Source organism: Pygocentrus nattereri, chromosome 1, assembly GCF_015220715.1.
Source record: "Pygocentrus nattereri isolate fPygNat1 chromosome 1, fPygNat1.pri, whole genome shotgun sequence".
In the NCBI taxonomy this organism is placed as follows: domain Eukaryota; kingdom Metazoa; phylum Chordata; class Actinopteri; order Characiformes; family Serrasalmidae; genus Pygocentrus; species Pygocentrus nattereri.
Window position 1 is genome coordinate 14,677,791 of NC_051211.1, and position 11,722 is coordinate 14,689,512.

Genomic DNA, 11,722 nt, shown 5'->3' on the forward strand with positions numbered 1-11,722 from the left:
ACTGCTAATTACCTTTATTACATATCTGTTACATAGGTGCTATTTACTGTCGAAAATGAACGAATCAAACACGGTTTTAAAAATTCAGTTAGTTTGATGCTGGTTTGTGACGACCACCAGGGGGCGATCACTGAGCGTTTTTTCTCCTCTTTCTCTCCAAAGCACCGTCCAAAATGTAAATTAGTAGTTTAACAGACTTAACCTGAAATTGTAGAAGACTGTCAACAAACCTGTAGCACAGGCATCCAATTATAGGTGGACAAACAGGATTAGTAAACATGGGTTTAAAAGGCCACAAACCCCTTACATACTTTTCTCTTAGCCACTGGTTAGACAGTGTTTGTAAAAAGAGCATATTTCAAACAGGAGGGTAGTTTGATTGATTATTGCAACAGGCAAAAATGTGATTGCGGCATTTGCATTTGGAAATAGATGCTGCTGTTAGAGAAGGGCTGACCCACACATTTTCTGGGCCTGTGACTCACCAAAACCTCATGCCTGACTAATGAACCTTGTGAATTACTCACCATATATTACCAGACACTCTGCTTTAAAGATGTCTTCCACCTCATTCAGGCATACATACTTTTTTCAATCTTTAGGTATTTTCTCAAATTGCTGGCTTTTCTCTCCAGTTTTTTCTGTGCACTTTCGCAGAAAGTTTGCAGAAACATAATTGGATTGGGTGAGAAAAAGATTTAAGTGCAGGATGTAAACCAAAACAAGAACAGACAAAAGACTATGCAAATCTGAAATATATGGAAATATTTCAAAGAGGACCCTTTTTAAATCACTTTCATAAGAGCTATTTCACTAGTCGTCTCTAGACTTTTATACCTCATTGTACACACATAATATGCATGCACACACACACACACACACACATAATGCCACAGAAATAAGAAGCAACAGAAAGAAATCAGATGTAAAAACCATGAAGGTAAAAGCATCATTTATTGATCCGAAAGAGCATAACATAGGACAGAGCTTCAGTGAGAGGTGGTTGATATGTATTGTACACACATTACAACATTCAAATGAATCACAATAACATGTAGTCGACAGACTTATCTATCACCTATCCTGCTTAACATGTTAAATCTCAATAGCGTTTCGACTGGCATTAAGCAAAAGGCATTAAGCAGAGTTTCAGACTTTTTTTAATGCTTTAAATTGATGTAACATGTAAATGTAATTATATATTACAATATTATATAGTGAATTACATAGTTACATAATTAATTACATTACTTTTTACTTTTCTTCCATTCTGTGATCAAGAAATGACAAAAACAAAAAATTGGTTGCAAGTCAAGGCTGCATGCATTGCAATAACTTTTCATGGAATTCAAAATCTCTTCTACTCGTACACATAAATGTGGTATGGATTGAAAGTTGAAAATTAGCACCTTCCACCTTTCAATTTCTGTGCTTACAATATTGCAATGTGGTTTTGTTACTGTCAGCAAATGTGCAACATGTAGGGGCTAAAATGCTAACCAGTGTTCATAGCTGAGGAAAACTAAAGCAATTTGAACATTCGCAACAGCAGCTACATTGCAGCTACAGGCTACTCTAATCCATCACCCTTCAACATAGACCATTACTGATTCTGCCAGGTTTAGAGATATTTACGAAAAGGACCAAAACTCTGTGCAGTTTAAAAACGTTGTAGAGAACCACATGGTCAGAGAAATATTTGCGCTGACATACACCAGTCTTTGAGCTACGGTGCTTTAGTAACCCACTGCTGTTCCTCACATCCACTGTGATGTTTCTAGCCTGTCGTTTGGAGCAGTGATGCGTGTTAGCTTGTTTTGTGCTGCACTTTAGGAAGTGCTGGTAATCCCAACTCCTTTCGCAAGCTTAGCTCTCTAATCCTACCCCCACTTCTTCTTCTGATTCATTCAGTACGCAGCACATCCAAAGTTTATACTCCAGTCCGATTAATGTGTTTTTCCTCTCAGCTAAAATATGGATCAACAGTAGGACGTTAAGAGTGTTTTGCTACAGCAAAATATTTTTTAGTCAATTATGACTCTCCACTGAATTCTCTCCATAAAGGGTCATTCCAGCCTAAAACTAGACTTTAATATGTTGTTTTTATGTATTCTGGAGTGAGGCATTGTATGCCTCAGGTGTATTGGTTTGAGAGAATGCACAAGTTATTTATTTATTTATTTTAATGCAAGGATGTACTAACAACACCTATTAACCATGGTAAAATCACTTTTTATGGCCTATTACTTTAATTTAAAGAGTTTGGGCAAAACACAGTGGAGATTTTCTGTGGTCCTTAATATCCAGGATATTTCAGAAATAAGAATTCAGGAGAGATCTGACTCAGGTAGCAACCACTGCTGACTGAACTGGGACTTTCTGTACATTATTTAACCATGCACTAAACCTCTTCTCTTTGTCTACTCACTCACTGGTTATGTTTTCGTCCATGTGTTCTCTCACTACAATACCCAGCATGCATTATGCCACTCCCCTCCCCAAGTGTTAAAGACATCCATTAATGATCCACTGATGTAAAGGCTAATAAAAACATACTGCTGTTTTTGGAACAAAACCGTATATCTCCATTTTTGTCTATTTTTCAGTTGATTTCGGTTGATTTTAAAATGCATGTTGGCCTTTATATTGTGTGTAAATTTCATGAAGGATGGACCAAAATAAATGGCTTGGAAAAATGTCTGGTTCCATTGACTTACATTAAAAGTATTGTAAGTTCTTTCCTTCTTGTGTAAAGTTATCACTTTGGAGGTATAAGGTTTTGTTCCGACAGCAGCAATATGTGACATTCAGTTTTATATCTGTTTCTTTAGGTATCTCCAGGCTTCCTAACAACCTGCCCTCATTTAATGACCCCAAAGTAGTTGTAGTTCCTACCTTCAAAATACATAATCAGAAAGATGTTTTTTCTGGCTTTCAGACTGGAAAATCTCTCACTAGAAACTATTGTGGCACCTCTGTAGAAGGCGAGTTGGCATGTTTACAACAGATAAAGCAATGATTCAGTATTTCAGTTTAGCCGGGGTGCCTTTTTAAACCTTCGCTCTTTTTCATAATAAACACTTAGGCCACATTTAATTTGAAAATTTAATTGACTGCAGTACAAAAAAAATACTGTGAACATCAAAGTAGCAAATTCTCTAGTTGCCCTAAGTGCAAATTGTGGTTGCTTATTTGTTTTCCATAAAGAAAAAAAAATAAAATAAAAATAAAAGCAACTGCTTGTTTAGGCACTAAACATTCTCCTGTAAAGTGTTTCTCCTCCTTATTTGCAGATTTCAGCACATTTCTGACCAGAAGGTCCAATTGTGTTTAACTTGATGAGCTTTTACAGGTTAATCTGCATCACAAGAACGTGGTCAGGCAGTGTACACGTTCTCGGAACTAGACCTTCCTTGAAAGTCGGATACTTCATGTTGTGGGCCTGCAGAAAGCAGATGGTTTGGATGAAAGTCGATTCAGATTTCCTTCTTTCTTCCAGCTGTGTTTCTCCAACTGATTTCCCATGGGATTGAGAAAGAGTTCACATCAGTTGGTTAACGTTGGCTGAGGCATCCAAGTATAAAGAAGGGAAGAGCACCTGTGGAGTCAATACATCACAAATCAGAACATCCTGTTGCATCAGGGGTCTGTCTCATGTTACACTCATAACCTGCTACAGGGCATGTTAAGTTCCGGATTTCAGTTCGTGAACAGCACTTGGATCAATCTGGGCCAAGCTTCTGACCAATTAAGCACAGGCTTCTGCTGCCAGAGGTGGACTTGTCCTGTCCTTTTCGGCTCACTTTGTTATCTTTGTGACGTTTGTAATGTCAGTCACATGAACAAAATTAGTTTTCAGCAGAGAAGACCAAACAAGTCATATTACACAGTTATTAAGAATATGAAACAGTTATTAGTCCGTAGCAATGGCAACAGTTTTACATTCTAAATGCTGTACTTTCAACATATTTATGTAGTCTGATTGTTAATGAGTCACCTGAGTTCATCATTAACATAATGCTTTCATGTGCAGACGCAGAACCATAGTCATCACTTGAATCTAATCCAAGGCTATCAGAGAGCATTGTTGTAAATCAAAAAGAGTAAAAGAGAGCATTGTAAGTTAACTTCAGTTGCATTTGCCAAGTTTTAGTGAATCTGAAACTTAGTCAAGAATCAATTTAATGTTGGGTACATAGGCATCAAGTCCTAGTTAACCCCTTAAAATCCCAGGCTTTTTTTATACTAAAGCTTATTGTTCAGTAACTACAGGCACTGCAGTGCAAACTAAATGAACAATTCTTAGGACATACATGTGCGTAATAAAACCATGCAATAAAACAGGTGGGCCCTGGCGTACATGATGCTAGCACCCCATTTTAGCCCAATTTGAGGATATCATTTTAAAATGTAATTGAAACAGATTTAATATGCTATTAATCAAATTTGCAGTCAGTGATGTTTCTCGGACTTCCAGAAGGCTGAATTGGTCAACCATTTTAATTCAAAACGTGATTGGTTGATTCCACTGTTTCTTCATAATTATGCTAGTAGTTAGTTCAAATGCATCTGGCCTTCAATTCAGCTCATGACGGCCTACCTGCATACCATGGGGAAAAAAACAAATCCTGATTTCCATTGGCAATTTCAGGTCAACTCAACCCTTTTGTTTTCAAGTTTACATTCGAGCATATTCTACCGAATAAAAATGAACAAAAATGGCATTGTTTTAGTACCTAGAAGTTACACAAGGCCATGGGTGTTCACCTTTGGTAGTATACTTCCCACTATGGTTCTAATTCAGGACATGTCTGAAGTGAAACCTGATTGTGCGCCTAAGTGCTTTTAATTACATGTGTGTGGACAGAGAGAGTCCTCTGGCTAGACATTCTCCAGCTGTGGAGCCAGCAGAGAGCAAGCCAAGGATTCTGAATAGACATACAGGAACGTGAATTATCCATGGACTCCATGGGATTGGACTGAGATGGATTTATCTCTTCTTGTGCAATAGGTGTAAAAGAGATCTCATGTCTCTCACAGAGAGGGGCTTTACGTGTTCTTATCTCCTTGTTTCATTTTTTACTATACAGTGAAGTAACCAGTGTTGAATTACCTCTCAGAGAGTTCATTTGATTCCAGCTTAAGTCTAAATGGTAGAAATTAGACCCTAAAGAACATGACGATGTAATAAAATGGGAAACCACACTTTCATGTTTACAAATGTAAATGTAAAATTGTTAGTTAGTTTCAAAATGTACCATTCACTCCCCAGTCCTACACACGTATGGAAACTAAATTGCAAAGATGGCCTGTGTGACGATTGGCCCATCCCAGTCCTGTCTTTGTGTTCGTGTTTTGGTTTAGCCCATGTGCATTTGTTTTGGTTTAGCCCCCTTGTTTCGTGACTCCACCCCTGATTGTCTTCATTTGTTTTTTGCCTGTCCCTCGTTTTCCTTGTGTATTTAAACCCTGTGTTTGCCCCTTGTGTTGGCTGGTCTTTGTTGGTGTTATCTGCTGTGTTGGATGTTCTGTTTGTTCTGTTTGTTCTGTTTGTACTGTTTGCTGTATGTTGGCAGAACTGTTGTTTGAATCTTTGTTTGGTGATTAGGATTTGTTTGTGTTTCTCATCATGTCTAACTCTGACACCTTGGGCTGCCTGTGGCTAGAAGGCCAGACCCTATCATAGCTATAGTGGGACTGGTGCAGGACTGAGGAAAAGGGGTGGTGGTGGGGATTGCGAACCCTTCGTCATAGGAATGAAAGGTTAGGATGTTAATTTATATGTTTTTTCAGACATGTAACTCCCCACAAACTTCAGTTACAACATAACTACATTTAGTTTTGTCAAGGGCACATCACACTAGTCAAAAATTGCAGCCATTAAACTAGACATACATGGACTACAGCGAAAATAAAGAACATTGGTCTTTGATCTGCCTGTAATAAAAATAGTATAATACAAATTCTTTATCAACTCAATAGTGTATGACAATAGTCTGTAATAATTGAAAATAATTTCAATAGATTGACTTGTATCTCTAAACTGAATGAAGCGAACTGATGATTTTATTCAAGTAATTATCCAATAATGTCTGAGCTGAAAAGCAATTCCTTCTGTCCAGTCTTGCAGAGAGCTGATGTCTTGTTAGCTTTACATGATTTAGTGAGCTGTGCTTAGGCTAAAAAGCTCAAAAAGTGGAGCAGTCACAATTGAAAAAGTCTCATTTTATAGGTCCTCATTGACTGTGTTGTTGTCTTGGCTGTCTGCTGTCTCTTTCTCTGCTCTACTTCGTTTAAAAAGCTCAGATGCCCCATGTTCACTCCTCTGGGTCACATGCCATATATTTACATTCTTCTGGAATAGCATGGGGCTGGTTTAGACTAGCCTTGTTGGGTTTGGATTCGGGGTAACACGAATATGTTTCTTTTTTGTTACTCTCTGGTATCCTGGTGTGTATCCTGCAGTGACAGCAGTTGGAACCTTGCTGTGAGGATTTGATAGTATTCAGCTACAATAGCATTAGAGAAGTCAGGTACTGATGTTGGATGGTTAGTAGTTCTGGATCACAAATGGCACTCTAATTTAAGCCACAGGTATTAGACGGAGCTCCGTCAGTCCAGAGAATGCTGTTCCACTGTTCAATAATCCATTGTTGGGGGGCTAGTCGACACTTAGCATTGGGCCTGATGGCCTTAAACCTCACTGCTCCAGAGCATTCCTTTCTATTAATAATGCTTTCCTATGGAGATTTATAAGCTGTGTTTAACGCTTTGTCAACAATGTGTGTGTCTTAAAGTAGCTGAATTTATTAATCAGAAAAAGTGAAATGATGTCCTAACGACACCTCTTAACCATGGTAAAATCATTTCTTATGGCTTTTTAGAGAAACACAGTGGAGACTTTCTGTGATCCTTAATATCCAGGATATTCCAGAGATAAGAATTCAGGAGAGCTCTGGCTCAGGTGGCAACCACTGCTGACTGAATTGGGACTATCTGTACATGCACCAAACTACTCTCTTTGTCTACTCACTCATCGGTTCAGTCATGGCATCTTACTGAGTGACTGATTGACTGGCTGATCCCATTTTCAGCAGCCAACATTGAAACATACATGTGCATCACACAGAACGTTTCATTACAGGTAGCATTAAACACCAAATAAAACAGAGCGACATTGTGACCTGCAAACTTGGACCAGAGCCAGTTTATGGGGATTCTGGCCACTTCCTATTTCTCTCTTTAAACCAAAAACATGACTGCAAAACACTGGAGAGTTCCTGTGACTACGTCTTCATGAACAGGGGTAAATGGAATGAAGGTAAACAGCCAACAAAACAAAGATTTTACATTTCAGGCTATTTAGTCATGTAGAAATTTCCTTTTGTTTTGGAATGTGGAAGATTTGTTACAAAATCTAAGCAAATTTACCAGGGGCATTCCAATCAAGCAGAGCATACCTGATTCTACTTGTTTCATCTGTTAGTCTCAGTCTTCAAACAGTGGGGTGGGGTTTGTTGCAATGAAAGCCTGCAGCCACTCTGGTCTTTTGCAGATAAGATTGGTCACTCCAGCAGTAAGTGCTGTACAAATATATTTTTCAGACTACTATTTGTTCTGCCACCATGTAATACAAATAAAACCTCAAGAAAACACCCTGCTGTTTGCTCACTCTATCTTACGTGGACTAACTCATGCATTAGTTGAAGATATATATTCAGTTCCTTTTTGGAAACTAACTGTAAAAGAGAAACAATGAGTTAAAAAAAAAACTCTGCCACACAAGTCTGTGAACAAGTGAGAGTGAGCAAGAGAGAGTGAACAAGCGAGAGGTAGAGATCAAGCGAGAGAGAGAGAGACTCAACTTTTTAATGTCCAGTTGAGATCACCAATTGGACAACAGAGCTTATAACTGTCCAATCCAAAGCTGAACACCTTGCAACCCTAGCTAACCCAACCTAGTATAATGTCAATTGGAAATTCTCACCTTGCAGTACATGCAATGCTATGCAGCAAAGTTTTTACTAAAGTTCTAGTAGATTGACTAAAATTTGCTACACGTTTTTTGTACTGTAGTCACTGACATGACACAAATTCCATGCAGCCAATCGTGTCCTTCAAACTAGGTTTGTCTAGTCTTATTTGCATTTTGATCTAATTGTATTAGCACTGAATAGGTGGGACTGTGAGGGTGGGGTGGGTGGGTAGGTGGGTTGGAGAACTTTACACTTTCTACGGTCTCTGTACATGTAACCTTGACACAATAGTAAAACTATAATAATCATATTGATATAAAAATAAACGTTTTGTGCTTGTACCTGCAAGTCCCATCCTTCTGTGTGCCCCCTCACTCAATCTGGTCATTTTCCTGCAGAGTCACCCTCATTCTTGGTGTATGGCATTTCTCTCTCTCCCTGAACGTCTGGCTGCCTAGAATTTTGGTTTTGAGGAAGAGAAGACACAAGGCTATTGTAACCTCATTATGTCGCAGGTGTTCATACATTGCAGTATGCTCATATAAAGTAAGGCTGGCTTTACACAGTGAAAATGTTCATGCAACAAACATGAGATTCTCGAAGCTAAAGTTTCTGTAAACAGCTGCTTAGATGGCTGTATGAGTCAGACACTTGTTCTTCTTTAGTCTGCTGTAATTGTGATCCATATATTTTCATTTTCTACTGTTTTGATACTCCCTAATTTTACACATTAGAGGTCAGATAACAAGTAAAGTGCAATTGTATAAATATTATGACTTATAAGCTAGTAAGATTAGACAAGCTTAATATCCATATTAATATTGGTACTCAGTATCAGGTACAGTAATAAAGAGAAAGGTTGCACAGAAATTATGTTGCAGGCAACTCAGCATATGCAACTAGCCACATGAAAAGTTCACTGTGTAAATCCAGCCTACAAAGAAAGCTCATTACTGATTGGAATTTGTAGGGAAATCAAAATCCACTTTCATAAGATTTTGTTAGGGCACATTCATATCCATCTTTATAACTAATAATCTGTTTGTGTCAGTGCTGTTGTGGTGGGATATATTTCTGTTGCCCCAGTTGTTGTGACCCAGCAGGACACTAAGGTGTGTAACCCTTATATGGTGTGTAACTGCAGGGCCACTAAGAGGATTGGGCAGTTGATTTGATTACAGCCCAAAGAGGTGTAGACTATTTAGAACTACACACACTGGTGCTGTGTGTCCAGCTTACCTCACTCATACCACAGTAACCTGCCAGGTAGGCATGGTAAGCGTGTCATGATCAGATTTTCCCATTCATAATTGTTAAAAGAGTCAATAAAAAGACTATATTGTTAAATTGTCTTATTGCTTCTTTTGTTTGTTTGTTTTAGTTTATTAAGGCATATAAGCATTCCCTCTAATAGTACTTGAGATATTAAAAAGGTTTCAGGTTTTTAACTTTGACACTGTTGGGTGTCTGTGTGCAAAATGTTCTCTGTGTTGAACTACTAGTGAGTAATGAGGGGTTAATCTAAAGACAGTAGATATGCTTATAAATATTTAAACATGAATAAATACTGATGTGTTTGCTCAGCTACAAAGATAAAATTCAGTTTGCCTCCATTTTTTCCATCTACTGAATTATACAGGATTCTATCAATCTTAATCAAGGAACAAATGCCTAGTGCAAAATCCGAGGCACCTCCTAAACAGAGAGAAATTGCATTTTATGACTACTGTAAAAAAGGGATGAAAATGTTACTCTACTAAGCTGTTGCCGCAGCTAACAAAAACTAGGCAGATTGGAACTAACAACTAAATTGACACATGCTAATACTGCTATAAAGCTATACCCAATGTGTAATTTATATATTTGCAGCATTTTCACTTTTGATAAAAGAAAACAACTTAAAAATCACTGGTCAGGTCTATTGAAGAACTGTGTGAGTGTGGCTAATGAGCAGCTTGATTGACAGCTCTCTGTCCAACACTCCTAACCTGCTCTGCCTTTCATACACAACTATAATCATTATCCAGCTGTTGTGTGGCGGTAACTAAACTAAATTCAAATGTAAACGTTCCAAATGAGTTACAGGACACATTACATTATGCAACTCAAATGAAATTTAGTTTTATGTAGGTTTCAAGCAACTAAAGTTCACTGTGTGATGCCAGCCTTACAATGCAATCCTTAATAGCTTACATAGCATTTTGTAAGTTTGGCACAATAGAGTATAACTGTCATTCACAGTTTACGCAATAGTTTGACAAACAAATCGTATGCAAAAGTTTGGGTTCCCCTGCTCAAAAGACAGATTTTGTTGATTTAAAATAAGTTAACACATCCTCTACGAAGAGCACACTTGTGAACATTTAAGAGAACTCACGGTCGGACTCTGTTGAAGAAGTGTCGGCGCAGCAGCAGAGCGAGAGTGCTGAGGACCATCATGGTGGTGCACATGGCTGTCTCCGTCCCATGAAGCCTCACTCAAATCAACCCACAGAGAGAGAGAGAGAGAGAGAGAGAGAGAGACAGAGACTGAGACTGAGACAGATACAGTGTTCTCTTTCTCTCGCACACATATGCACTCACGCATGCACACACAAGCTCTCTTAGCGCGTGATTGAGATTAGCTTGGTGGATTAGTGATGATCAGAATTAGAAAGAAATGAGCCAGGCAGCAGCATCAGGCTGGGCAGCTAATCAAGGCCTGTTGTTGTTGTCGTCGTCAAGATAGATCAGGATAAAGGCCTAAGTTCGCTTTTTTGTCTGCACGCAAACATGACTAGACATCTTGTATCCTATTATTATTATAGTATTAATTCTTTTAAATGCTAGCAATGAAATATTTGTTACAAGCATATTTGTTACAAGCACTTAGGATCACTATTTACATAAAAATTAACCCAGTTTTGTTACAGATCACTCTTTATTTATTTAATGTTCAGTCATTAAGTAGTTATTTGTTTATCAGCAGATATTTCTGAGGACGTCGGATATAAGGTAACAAACTTATATAACGAAGCAGAACATCAAAAGAAAATATGTGACAAAATAGGAGTTTCCATAACAAATAAATAAAATAACAAAAATATAGAGAAAACACAAGTTCTAACAACTCTGCAAGACCTGGTACCACGAAAACTGTCACCAATGGATAAACAGTGTTAAGAGTTTCTGGTCTTTGTTGGTTGTTCTGGTGGTGTTTGTATTGGTCTTTGTTCATATGTTTGATTCTGGTTTATGTCATGTCTACTCCCCGATCAATCCATGTTGGCTGTATGACCCAGGACCATTTGGACTATGACCCTGGATTTGCCCTTAATAAATCTCGCTTATCTCCGCATATGTGTTATTCCGAAATGTTGAAATGTTAAACTTTTGAAAAACTAGTAGCAGGGGTCATCTTCACAGCAGTCAAGCAGCCTCCCCACACACGTCAGGAGCAGAGGAATTTGTTGTGGATTTATTGCTTTATGTGTTGCAGCATGGTGCACTGTGCTTGTGGTTTAGTATAAGAGTGTAAATACACCACCACTCTGAGGGAGAAGCAGCTTAGAAAATGTGTGTGCAGCAAACACATCCACCTCAACCTAAACAGCTGTTAGCATTCGTAAGCAGGCCTACCACACACAAGCCTGGCTGTGAACACAAAGCACATTTTGGGGTGTAACCACAATTTAACACTCTTCACAAGTCACACATTTCTACAATACATACCGGGTCACATATTTCTACAATACAATCTTGCCTTT